At 41.4% G+C, this 12,873-nt stretch overlaps 1 protein-coding gene across 1 annotated transcript in view; it reads left to right on the top strand.

Annotated features, from left to right (window-relative positions):
* The first annotated feature begins 769 nt into the window (after nucleotides 1–769).
* SEC16B (SEC16 homolog B, endoplasmic reticulum export factor) overlaps nucleotides 770–12,873 on the top strand; it is a 49,812-nt gene continuing 37,708 nt past the window's right edge. The window contains exon 1 of the mRNA XM_036916756.2: nucleotides 770–791. The gene's annotated coding sequence lies outside the window, so the exon portion shown is untranslated. The remainder of the gene's footprint in view (nucleotides 792–12,873) is intronic.

Raw genomic sequence — 12,873 nt, 5'->3', positions numbered from 1 at the left:
TAAATTGGACTTCATAAAAATTAAAAATTTCTGCTTATTAAAAGACAGTTAAGAAATGAAAAGGCAAGCCACAAACTGGGGAAAAATACCCTCCTTCAGCTATCTGACAAAGGATTCATATCCAGAGCTGGAACTACAAACTAATAATAACAAGAAAAATAAAGTTTAAAATGGGCAAATTAAAAAAATAAATAAAAGAAAGGGGAAAACAGGAGCTACTCCGTAAAGCTGCTGTGTGGATTACGTAAAATTATTTTTGTTATATAATAATAATGATAACAATTATTATTATTATTAGGCTAGAGGTATAAACCAAAGGCTGTAGCACTTTTCTAAGAGCTTTACCTGTAATATTTCAATCACTCTTAGTGACAGCCCCTGAGGATGTTATTATTAACCCATTTTATAGATAAGGAACTGAGGCCCAGAGACGGTCAGTCATTTATCTGACGTCAGTGGCAGAGCAAGGCCCTCAGCCTGGCAGTGTGGCTTCATAGCCTGTGTACATAACCACTGTGATGATGTAAGGTCTCTGCTTAAAAACATTTTGCATAATCTCTCCTGGGGAATTCAAGATGTTTTCCCATCACTTGACTCAGTCTTGTGGCAGGTAAACATGAGACTTTTGGTTTGTTCCATATAAGTACTTTAGTTTAATGGATAGAACTTAAAATTCTTTCAAGAAGCAACACTTGTATTTGTTTTCTGCCATAGGTTCTGGTTCAGCAAAGTGTGAACTAATACCTCCAATGTGTTGATTTTGGAAAGAGTGTGTCTATAAAAATCAAAAGGTATGTAATTGGGAGCATAATAATCACTGCATTTTCCTCTTTTTATTCAGTTGTTAAGTTACAAACAGACATCTATAATTTCAATTTACCCAAGATGTCTGAGTCAAAGAAAGTGCAGGTTTATGAAAATACGGGTATATACTCTTTGCACATTTTCCAAATGTGTCTCTTTTTAAGTAAGGGAAAGGTATGGAAAATGAGAGTGCTAGATTGTCTTCACATCAGGTCACAGGGCCCATGTAAACTAAGACCCAGTATTGTCAGTAGTAGCCTGAACAGAAGTGTTCTTGGGTAAGAAGCCTCATATTTTGAATATTCTTGCTGTGCCTTTGGCATTGATTTCTTTTCTCAGAACGACCTTAAATTTACTTCCCTCTTCTGATCTCTTAGCATTGAGTGTGGCCATCCCACATTTGGCATTTATTTACATTCTACTTTTCATTGATGCCTGTTTGTATCCTTCATTTCATCTAGTTGAGTAATTATTAACAAGATAAAGGAGAGTAAATCATAAGATAAGAAGACAAATACAGATCGTATTTAACAAAGCATATTCTTCGCCTAAATCTAAGGAGGTCCCCTGTGTACAGAGCAAGAGTATGTTAACTATGAGTGTCTTCTGTAGTTATGACAAGTCAGATGAGGCAGAATCTATTTTTAAAATTTACAGCATGATGTTGTGGGATGGTTTCTTGAGAGCCATGCCCCTAACTTCTTTTGTGTGACCTTGGGCAAGTTTCCTATCACTTTGAATCTCTAAGGAATGGACTTTAAAGGGTGGAGCTTTCTATCTAAAATGATGAGTTGAATTAAAGATCCTTCTAGGATTAAAAAAAAAATTGGGGCTGTGTTTCGGATTGTTTTTGTAGTTGAAAGTAAAAAAACATTTCTTTTTAAAAAGTTATTTTAAAAGCAATTCTATAATTCAGAAATTTTACCTAAATCAGGCCTTTTCCCCATTTAAGTTTAAATTGAGAGCTTCCCCTCAGTTCAGTGCAGTGAATAAATACATGCAATATAAGCCTTCTAATGTATACATTATCTATTTGATATACAGCTTTATGGTGATTGACATCTTGAATTTTCTATGGTTGCCCCAGGTGATGTATCACTGTTCATAAAATTAAGATAAATAAACATCCAAGTACATTCATATACCTCATTTCAATTCAGAAAATATGGTCAGTAAATATATATAGTGAACTTTCTGGTGTTTTAATTATGTAAACTGTGTTGGTCATTGATGAATAAGAGCTTATTTCCCAATTTTCGCCTTTGTTGCTGAAATGCAGGGATTGGTAGGCTAATTTCAAGTTCCTTCTTTTCCTCAATTGGCATTTTCCCAAATGATTTCTGAGTCGCCCCCAGGGGCATAATCTAAGACAGTGTGCATTACAGGACTGTCAGCAACATCTTTGTGTGTGCATTGCTGTGGAGCCCTCCCTCTCACCACACGTCACAGTAGGGCAAAGATGTGACCCACCTCTGACATTGATATCAAAGGAGAGGAGGGCCATGTGAGGTCTGGGCTAGAAGAGTGTTTTACATTTCTCTTGTCTGTTCCAGATAAGCACAAGACATCTAAAGCATTCTTGAGACTATTTGGAACACAGAGAAGAAAAACACCAAATCTATTTAAGATTCAGCAGAGAGACTCAGAAACATGAGTCTAGGCAAGTTACCACTTGTCGATAATTTTTATATAACAGAAACAGCTTTATTGCGTATTCTGATTACATTATAAATTATTTTCCTGAAAAAAATGAAATGTACATCAAATTATAGAGGATAAAATAAAAGTCATCTGGAATCCCACCACTTTAAGATATCTAATTAACACTTTTATAAACATACACATACTTCTCTGGAAGCACACACAGCATTCACATCCAGGTAATTGTACAGGAATGGGATGTAGTAAATGCTATTTATTGTAAAGCCCTTAAAAAGTTACTTCTGCCCCCAGCCACTGCTTTAGCACATTCTCTCTCTTAAACAAAGGAAGTATTATTCACTACTAGGTATTTATCTTTTATATACTTTCATCTGTACAAATATATAAATGCTCCTATATAATCACATATAATTACATCTATGCATATATGATAGCATGTTGGATAATATACTTTTTCACTCAATTTGTCATAGCCACTCCAAATGGAGTAATATTGTGCTTTTTTTTGCGAGGTAATATGCCATAGGACCCCCTGCAAGTCAACTGTTGTCCTAATTTATTATTTGTTATTAGATATCCTTATAGTCCATGACATAAAAAATCTCATAATCTATTCAACTATTTTCTTACCCACGAGCATTCACTTTTCCAATTTTTTGCCACTCCAAGCTCATAATTTTTTAATGAGCTAAAAACCATAATGCCGACTGAAAGTCTCTAAATTTTACCTTTTCAACATCTAATCCTGATTTTTTTTTGGTCAGTTCAGACTTGCTGTCATGATGTTTAGAAAGTCAACAAGATATTTAGGTTCTCCTTGGAATTCTTACTTAGACACAGGATGGGGTAGGTGTGGCTTCTCTCTGTATTTCAGGCAGAGACCTCTTTCCTCAGACCTTCTCAATGTGGTGGTCAGATCATGTTTCCAGCCTCAGGATGCACGCACAAAATCATTCCGTTGGGAAACTGTTGCTGCAGCAGAAAGGTTCTGGGTAGCTGACGTGGCGTCACAGTTTACAGTTCTGCCCGGTGAGGGTAACAGCAGGCTCTCATGATGGGATAGAACAGGGGTACCAGCAGCAACTCCTGATTTAGGGGCAAAAGATGTAAGTACTTATTTTCACCCTTAATCAGCCCACATCAAACCCAACGGACGAATGCTAAGAAGGAATGCAATTCGCACTAAAGACCCCTCTAGCAAACTCATTTGAGAACTCTGGCAGGGGTTGTCCCCTGTGGGATGGGATGCATTGCTAACGTGCAAAAGGCCACGCTATTTCAACTGTTGTCCTAATTTATTATGAAAGATGAAAGGAGGCTTAGCAGTTACAGTGTTTGGGGGAGAGGAGAGAGCCTGTTAAATATTTTATGGTTTCAGGATGGTTAAAGCTGACTTAGAGGCAATGTGGAAACTTCTGTTCTCAAGTTATAGAGATGATGAGGGTCATGGTGTCTGCCAACCCAACAACAAATGAAATCCTGGCCCGGATCCTTTAGCAAGAAGTGGCTCTACCGCTGCCGTTCCCAAGGCGTCCACCCTGGAAGCCACGTCTGAAGTTTCTGTGCGTTTTCAGAGTTCATAAACCCTGTGTTTATGGGTTGGTTATTTTTTTCCCCTTTCTGTTGAGACCGTTTACTCGGATGTTCAGCTCTGCACAAAACCTCACAAATGTCCAACAGCTCTTCACCCTGAGTGTGCTTAACTTACTACTAAGTACTTCTGTTTGTTACCTCAATGCTGGGGTACATAAATGAACAAGATGGAAGAGGTCCCTGGCCCTTTGGGGTTTGCAGCCCAGCAGGAAAAACAGATGTTATGAGAAGAGGAATGAATAGTGGGTGGGGAGTCAAGAGAGCTGGATTAGGATCCTGGCCTTGGTCCCAGTTAACCATATGGCACTCTGGGCTTCAGTTATGTGCTGTAAAATGAACGGGTTGGAAAGAATGACCTCTTTGGTAATTGATTCCTCACCTAGTGTGTGAGTTTTTCCCTTGCTGAACAGCTTTCTACATAGCAGTGAATTTGCTCCACAGCCAGTTTGGAAGCAGGTGCTTTAGTTATGAATTGCACCTTACATATCATCACCCAGGCTTCGTCAGAGTAAGATTTTCCATAACAGAAACTTGAAGGATCCCTCTGGATGGGCCCATTTACGATATGATATTGGTAGAAGGAAAGGTTGCTTCTGAGAAAGATGTCTGAAGGGCTGCAATTCCACACAGACTCATCTTAAAGATCTGGTTTTCTATTTTCCAATGGTTATTGATTGGGACAAGAACCTTTACAATTTCTGCTGATTTTTGAGGGGCAAAAACACAAAAAGCCTGATGCTAAGGAAAATGAAATTGCTTGAAATAGGTGTGACCCCTAGGCTGTCACTTGAAAGAAATTAAGCTGAGTCAAAAATAAGCCAGGTTGTGGTTTCAAGTAGAAGAGAAAAATCAAAAAGAAGAAAATGGAAAAGACCCAGCACTATTTACTGTGTGGTTCAACCTCAGTGTCCTGAAATTCATCACCATCAGCTCAGACATTTTTGGCTTTGGAAATTGAGGGAGTCTCATTAACATCTTTCAGTAGAATGATGGATAAAATTAATTTCTTTATATAATTAATATGCATGCTTTTTTCCATCAGCCCTGCCTAGCCTAGTTCACGGAACTGTCCACACGGGCATTCGTATATCCCTTGCTGCCTCCCTCCCTTCTCAGTGGCAAAAATGAACTTCCTGACCCCTGAATAATCCCTTCTCTTGTGCTAACGAACCCCATGCCCATTGCCCTCCTAAGTGACCACATCCATCAGCCATTTCCTTTATTCCCCTATCTCTTCAGTCTCTCCTGTAACTGGCTTTCCACTATAGGGAGACATGGTCAAGCATCTCCTATTTTATACCAACCAGCAAGTGGCATTTCTGCCACTGAGAAGGAATATACGAATGCCCGTGTGGACAATTCTGTGAGCTAGGCTAGGCAGGGCTGATGGAAAAAAGCATGCATATTAATTATATAAAGAAATTGATTTTATCCATCATTCTACTGAAACACGTTAGTGAGACTCCCTCAATTTCCAAAGCCAAAAATGTCTGAGCTGATGGTGATGAATTTCAGGATGCTGAGGTTGAACCACACAGTAAATAGTGGTGGGCATTTTCTGTTTTCTTCTTTTTGATTTTTCTATTCTACTTGAAACCACAACCTGGCTTATTTTTGACTCAGCTTAATTTCTTTCAAGTGGCAGCCTGTGGGTCACACCTACTTCAAGCAATGTGGCTGAGGCAGCTAGGAGAGTCTCTCTGCCTCAGCACTTGTCCCTATTGCAGGCCATTTGAGCTGCCATAACCAATTATCTTGGATTGGTTGGCTTGTAAGCAACAGAAATTTATTTCTCCCAGTTCTGGAGGCTGGGAGTCCAAGATCAAGGCACTGGCAGATCTGGTGCCTGGTGAGGGCTTCTTGGTTCATAAATGCTGTCTTCTTGCTGAGTCCTCACAGAGCAGAAGGTGAGGCCCATTTATAAGGGCACCCATCCCAGTCAGGAGGGCTCCAACGTGTGACCTAGTCACCTCCCAAAGGTCCCACCTCCTAACACCATCACCCTGGGATGGATTTCAACATATGAATGGGGAGTGGTGTGGGCAAAAACATTGAGTATATAAGCATTCTTTTTGCATTCTAGGCTCCATCCACACTGAACAGAAAACCTGCTGACGTGCTGAATGCACTGGCCCTTCTTCATCTCTGAGCCCTGATGGTATCCATCCTGCTGTGAACATGTTCTCGCTTGCTCTCCTTCCCCTCCTTGGCTAGCGCATTCACGTCCCTTGGGTCTCGGTTGAGATGTCTTTCTTCTGGGAAGCCTTCTCTGCTAGATCTGGCACCTCTGCTTGTGTTTCATCTGTGCCCTACAGACACCCTTTGCTGGCACTGATCACTGGAATTACCTGTTACCTTGTCTGCATCTCCATCAGGCAGTAAATGCCAAGAGGATAAAGAACAATCTCATCTTGGTCATTTATATATATATATAATGTGGCCCGCAGCTCACAACTAAAATGATTCTTAGCACATAGTAGGCACTCAGTGAATACATGATGAGTGAAGTACTCAGTTTCTCACCCTTTTTTTGATTATTAAATAGGAACAGGGACTCTTCTGGGTTCCTTCCACACAGTCCTGGGCTTAGCAGCCTTACTGGGGAAATAAATGATGGAGAGTCAGCTCATACAGGAGAAAATGTCTTTATTACAATAAATAATGAACTGATTTTTGTCTAAATATTACTTGTTGAATGAAGGAAATAATTTTGTTTTCATTCCAGAGGTAAGGATATATACCTTAGTCAGGGTCATTTAGTGACAGCATTCATTCAATGAATGACATTTGGACCGGCACTTGGACAAGGTATAGTGTCATGATGTCATGAGGCATAAAAAAGTGCTGCATCCTTAGTGAAAAAGGAAGTATTCTTAGGAATCTTGTACGGGACTACATCACAGAAGCAATGTTGGGAAAGGCAGTAAGCATTTACTCAGCATGCAGAGAATCTGTAACATTCATTTATGGGATGCTCCCAGAAAATAATGAACTTTGGCCATCTGCCTTGTGATGGCTGCAGATTATTTATGCTCAGAAAAGAAACTTCTCCATCATCCTGTCATGCCCTTCAATGTCCTCCAGAAACTGAAGTTTGAACATTGTTTTTTGGCTTTCTAAGTGCCTCCTATGGAAATTGCCCTGATGTGCTAAATTCAGCATCAGAGCAGCACCCCTGGGATCTTTGCTGTATCTGCAGTCATTTATTCCCGACTGAGAGAACGGGGATGGGAGTGCCACTAAAATAAGTGTCTGCACTCACCCTCTGCACACACATGGGCTATTCTTGGACATGGAACAGTGGGCGGACGAGTAGAACCAGCAAAGTGGTGTGCACCTTTATTGACTATCAAATGGGATAAGGAGAAAATGAGAAAAACTAATCTTTGAGTTCTTATTTTTATGATTAGGTGTATATATCAAGTTGAATGAACCTATTTGCACTGACTGATAGCTTTGAAGATTGTAATCATTATATTTCGTGGAATGCATTCTTAAGTAATTGCATTTTTGTGATAAATATATCACATGGCTGTTACCAACCAGTGTGCTTTTGTGAACGAAGCTTTGAATAGAAGTCCTGTGATTGATTTTCCTCTGCCTGGTCACTGATACTGACATTGTGTGAATATGGTGAAATCTCTGACCCTTTCTGGTCTTGCTTTTATTGCCCCAAAAGGGACAAACCCACTACCCATGCCACTGGATAATGAAAATAATGAGCCAAGGATGGGCATTTCTGGGGATGACAAGCAATGAAAGCAATGGATTGTGATGATGAGAGAGAAGGCAGAGTAAAAATTAAGCAATAACTGCAGATTACAGGTAAAGCCAATAATAAAGAACAGCTAAGATACGAATGAAATATGCTATTATAAAAACAAAATAAGAACATATAGCTTGAACAGCCTAGAGAGTTAATCTTCTGCTGTGCTCTTTTAAATAACAACACTGACAGCAACCATTTGTTGAACACTTACTATGAGCAGGTACCATGTGAGGTGCTTTTCCTAGATCATGTGCTCATCGAATCATCGGGTATTAACTGAGCAGCTGCTACGTGCCGTGAATGAGTACGTTATCTCACTTGTCCTACAACAACCTTGTGAAAATATCTCTTATTATACAGCCACTTAATAAATGAGGATGCTTACCTGAGAGGTTAAGTAACTTGCTTGAAGTCTCACGGCCATCAGCAGAGGCCCTGGAACTCAAAGCCCATTGTGCAAAGTCCTCAAAGCCTGAGCTCTTAACTGCTATTCTGCACAACACTCATGAGCTCAGTACACACTTGACCTTCTACACATTCTGTCATGCCTTTGACAGAATGTAAGGCACCTGGAAGAGGGAAGGGCGAAGAATTATTGAAAACCCATTCCTCTATTTGATAGGCACTTTGGTGTTTTTCCCATATCATTTCATGTCATCCACATCACAGCCCTGTGAGGTATCTTTTTAGAGTTCATTTTAAAGGTGAGGAAACAGGGGCTCATGGAGACTGAGTGACTTTTCCCAAAGGCACAGGCTGCGAAATGGCACAGCTAAAACCAAATTCAGGTTTCAATTCCTATTTCCTTTCCCCTGGGCCTTTGCTACTCCCCCAAATGATTGCTAGAAGGAAATTTTTTTAGCAAACATAAAGAGGACTGGGACTCTGTAATCCAGAAGGGGAAGGCTACTGAGGGGTATGATGGCTGCTTTCTCCTATTCAAAGTGCTCTGACTACAGTTTGAGTCACATACATGTGATATCCATCTAGAAGAGCCTCTTTATTGAAATACTGGGAGATGTTTCTATAAGGAGCCCGAGGACCTGCCTTCACTGGAGGACAAACTCTTCCTGCCCCAGACAAATCGAGAGAGTCCACGGGGCTCTTGGACCCTGGACAGAGTCTTCTATAATTGAGAATTTGTATCCAGCAGTGAAGAGCTGTGGGGCTTGGGGCCTGTAAACAAAAGAGCTGTAGGCGAGGAGGGCCAGGGCCGGCCGAGTCTCCTTGGCTTAGAAACTGCATCACCTGCAGGTGTGGATTCTTTCCAGCTCAACAGTTATGTGCCTGAATATCTGCTTGTGTTCAGAATGTGTCTTTCAAACATTTCCACCAAATGGCAGAGAGTAATTTCTGGGGCTGCAAGGTATGTGTATGTGAATGTGTGTGGTACGATGGATCCCACTGATGTTGCCTGCTTCAGTGTGAAAATTTGCAAGAATTTGAATTTTATTCCATAATATTTAATAGTACAGTCTTTGTTTAAAATTAAGATACATCTTAAAATTGCTTATGCAATAAAATTGGTGCTTTTCTGGTGGAATCTTGCATTGTCCCTGGGGCCACCAGTACTCCAGTGTGAGAAGCACTGGACTGCAGTTTCTTGAAGCTTCTAATTATCATGTTCTTACTTTAACCCATTCTCTTTGTCCTTTGTGATCATGTGACATAGTTTCTCGATTTTCCCCTTATCTTATGGCTTAGTGGGGGCAATGAATTAAGTGTCAAGAAGGAGTTGTGGATTTCACAGCAGTAATGAAAACTTAATCCCTACTGATGACTTGTGCAGAACACTTCCTAGGCACTTTACAGCATTTCTAGGGAAATGAGAACAGTTAACATTTGTTGAGCATTCCCTGTATGTAAAGTACTTAGTAGCTTTTTAATCTAATTATACCTTTATAATAACTGTGGGGTAGGTTCTATTATCCCTATTTTACAGATGAAGAAAAGGGGATACAGATTGATTTAGCCAAGTTCACATAACCAGCAGATTAGCGGAGCTGAGATACAGAGAGGAAGCCTTATTCCAGGCCACCAAGTTATACCTCTCCTCTGGAGAATTTGAGTCCTATGGGTGTTGGGGGCTCAGTGAACACTCCAAGCATGTTATGGCTCTTTATTTCCTTTAGTGGGCAAATCACCTCTGCCTGTGGAGCATGATGTGAGGTCAGCAGTCATAGCAGCATCCACCTACGACCTCATTCATCCTGGTTCAGGGGGCATCAATAAAACGGAAGAGGGAAAGAGAGAAGAAGGTGGGTGGCAAGGAAGAATGGAGTCATGCTTCTTGAGTGCTCTACTGCTTCTCTAGCTTCTGGCGGCAGAGGGCACGTTTGCAGGTGGCAAGGTAGGTGGCATTTAAAGAAGCCCCTTTGCCAGGGCTCGTGCACAGTGCTCCTTGGTCCTGTAACAAACCTGCATTAGGCCCAAACCTTCCCAACTCAGACTGTGGCCAGAGCAAGTCCCAGAATTGGCACTGGCAGCTCATGGTGCCTGTGCCAGGCTAATTGTCTCTGTCTCTCAGACTATATTTCCCTGGCACCTGTCTTTCCTGATAAGTGGAACTGCTGACTGGCACACACTGTGCTGAACCCAGCTCACCTGAGGGAAGGGGTCAAAGCCTTGGTGGCCAGTCCCTAGCTGAGGCCACGAGCTCCGTATCTCCAACACTGGCTCCAAGCGGTTGCTTTGCCGTTCTGTAGAAACCTTCACCCCTTGACTCATTCTTGGAGGAGGGATCCAAGGTGTGTGCTGACTTAGAAAAGCCTCAAGGAATCAGAGGTTGGAAATACAGGTATGGGTGTTATCTAGGCATTCCTACTTTGGCTAAGGGTTTTTAGAAAAGTTACGATTCTGTGTTTTTCTTTTACTGTCCTATCAGAGTGTGTGTCTTAAGCATATGTAGGGACCTCAGTTTAATAAGGTATGCAGATAATTTGCATCTGTTTCTGTCTCATGTATGTCTCACATGACATCCCTTTAACACCTCTCTGGTCAGTCCCCTTAACTCACTGCTTCAACATTCTTCTTTACTTTGACTAGAAACTTCCTGTCAAAGATTAAGTCTATATTCAGGGTGTGAAAACTACTGGACATAATCCTACAGTTAGGATGTTGCTGTTATGAATGTAAGGTGTCCATTCATTCATGAATGACATCTCTCTTGTGCTTTTGTCATTGTCCAGCACTGTGCTAAGCACTGAGGGGATCGCCTGGAACAAAGCACAGATGGGCACGTCCCTGTGGAGCTCCAGGTCCATCAAGGTGGCCAGTAGCAGTTGCGTTTCCAGCTTACTTGTTACTCTGAGCACACATTCCTAGTTAAAGCCCACTCTGTTCTTTCCAGCTGGGTAATCCAAATCTTCATGTTTCTCAAGTCTCCTTCCAAATACTCACCCTGATCTCTGGCCAGAGGAACTTGACAGTCTGTTCCACAGAGAATTCCCAGAACCAGGTCCCTTTATGTGCAAACGGGTCACCTTCTATGCCCATTTTCACCTCCTTTATCCCCTTTCCAGAGGAAGAGATGCCTTTCCTCTTAGTGAGGCTTAATTTTGCTCCTATACTCTGAATCTCACATGACTGGCCTCTTCTGAGATGTATTTCTTCACTTACTGTGTGAACTCTCTTTGTCTTCTCCACCCTGAATCAGTCCTTCAAACCTGACTGCCTCATAGTAGCCCCAGCTATTTTTCCCTTTTCTTCACATCCAGGCGTCTAGAAATAGTGGTTTTACTTGCCATCCCCTTTTCTTTACTGTTTCTTGTGTAAGTGGTTTCTGTGTCTAATTCCTCACTCTCTCAACCTTAGTTCCACGAAATCATTCACCTTGTGATCACCAAACCTCCTAATGGTTCAAGTAGGTCAGCGGACGAGGGCACTTCATGCGCTGCCTTCCCCGATACTTCTCCTAAGGTTGGCGTCGCGGCCACTCTCATTTTTGAAGCCACCAGCTCCCCTGGCTCCTGGAGCATGCTCCTCCCCTGGCTCTCTGCCTGCTTTTCTGGCACCTTCTTATTATCTCTCACAGGCTCCTCTTCCATATCCAGCTTTTAGATATCACTGCTCCTCAGAGTCCCTCCTGGGACTCGTTTTCTCAACCTAAGCTTTTCTCAGGCAATACTGCCCATGCTGTGGCTTCGATCACCGCACCTCTCTCCTGAGCTCTGGACCCTTAGGGCCAACTACGCATCGGCCACACTTACCTCTGCCTGCAGGCCCCTCCCGACTAGCACATCCGAAATGGAAGCTACCATCTTTCCACCACACTGGCTCCTCTTCCAAGCTTATTATCCATAAAAAGGCAACACGGTCCCCTCTCTACAGCCTGAAAACTTGGGATTGTCCTTCATTTGTCCTTTTTCACTTTCTGCATTCAACAGAGTATCATTTCATGTCAATTCTATTTTATTAACATATGAATATTTTATAAGTGTATGAATGTGTATATGAACATATATGTTTTCTCTCTCTCCTTTCCTCCACCCTCTGCAGCTGGTCTAGTTCAGGCATCCATCCGTCTTGCTTGTTTTGTGGAATAACCTTGAATAGTGCACCTCCCCATTTCTAATTTTGCACCTTCCTGTGTGTGTGTTTCCCTTAGAAAAAATCCATTATATCCATTGGAGTAATGATTGCCTTGCCTTATGATTGCATACTTGAATGTCCACTGCTCTACTGGACTGAAAGCTTCTTTAGGGAAGGGGTTATATGTTATTTCTCTCTGTATTCCTCCTATACATGTGACAATGCTGGGCATGTAGTGGCTGTTCACTAAATACTTGTTTAGTCTGAATAATTTCCTGAGTCTTTTTCCCAGAAGAGCAAACTGAGCACGGTTCACCAATTTTGGATGCTTGGAGGAACACTACCCCATTTTAGCAACTCAGGTGCATAATTAGTTTTACTGATATGACAATGACACTTTTGGACATAGTATTGATTAAAAACAATGTGGTTGATTTTTGTCTTTTAAAATAACATGTTTATTGTAGAAAAGCTAGAAAATATGGAAAAGCAAGAAAAGTAAAATAAAGCCACAA

The sequence above is a fragment of the Manis pentadactyla genome, chromosome 9 (genome assembly GCF_030020395.1).
Source record: "Manis pentadactyla isolate mManPen7 chromosome 9, mManPen7.hap1, whole genome shotgun sequence".
Lineage (NCBI taxonomy): Eukaryota > Metazoa > Chordata > Mammalia > Pholidota > Manidae > Manis > Manis pentadactyla.
Note: the sequence above shows the minus strand (reverse complement) of the source record. Positions and strands in the feature narration are given on the sequence as shown.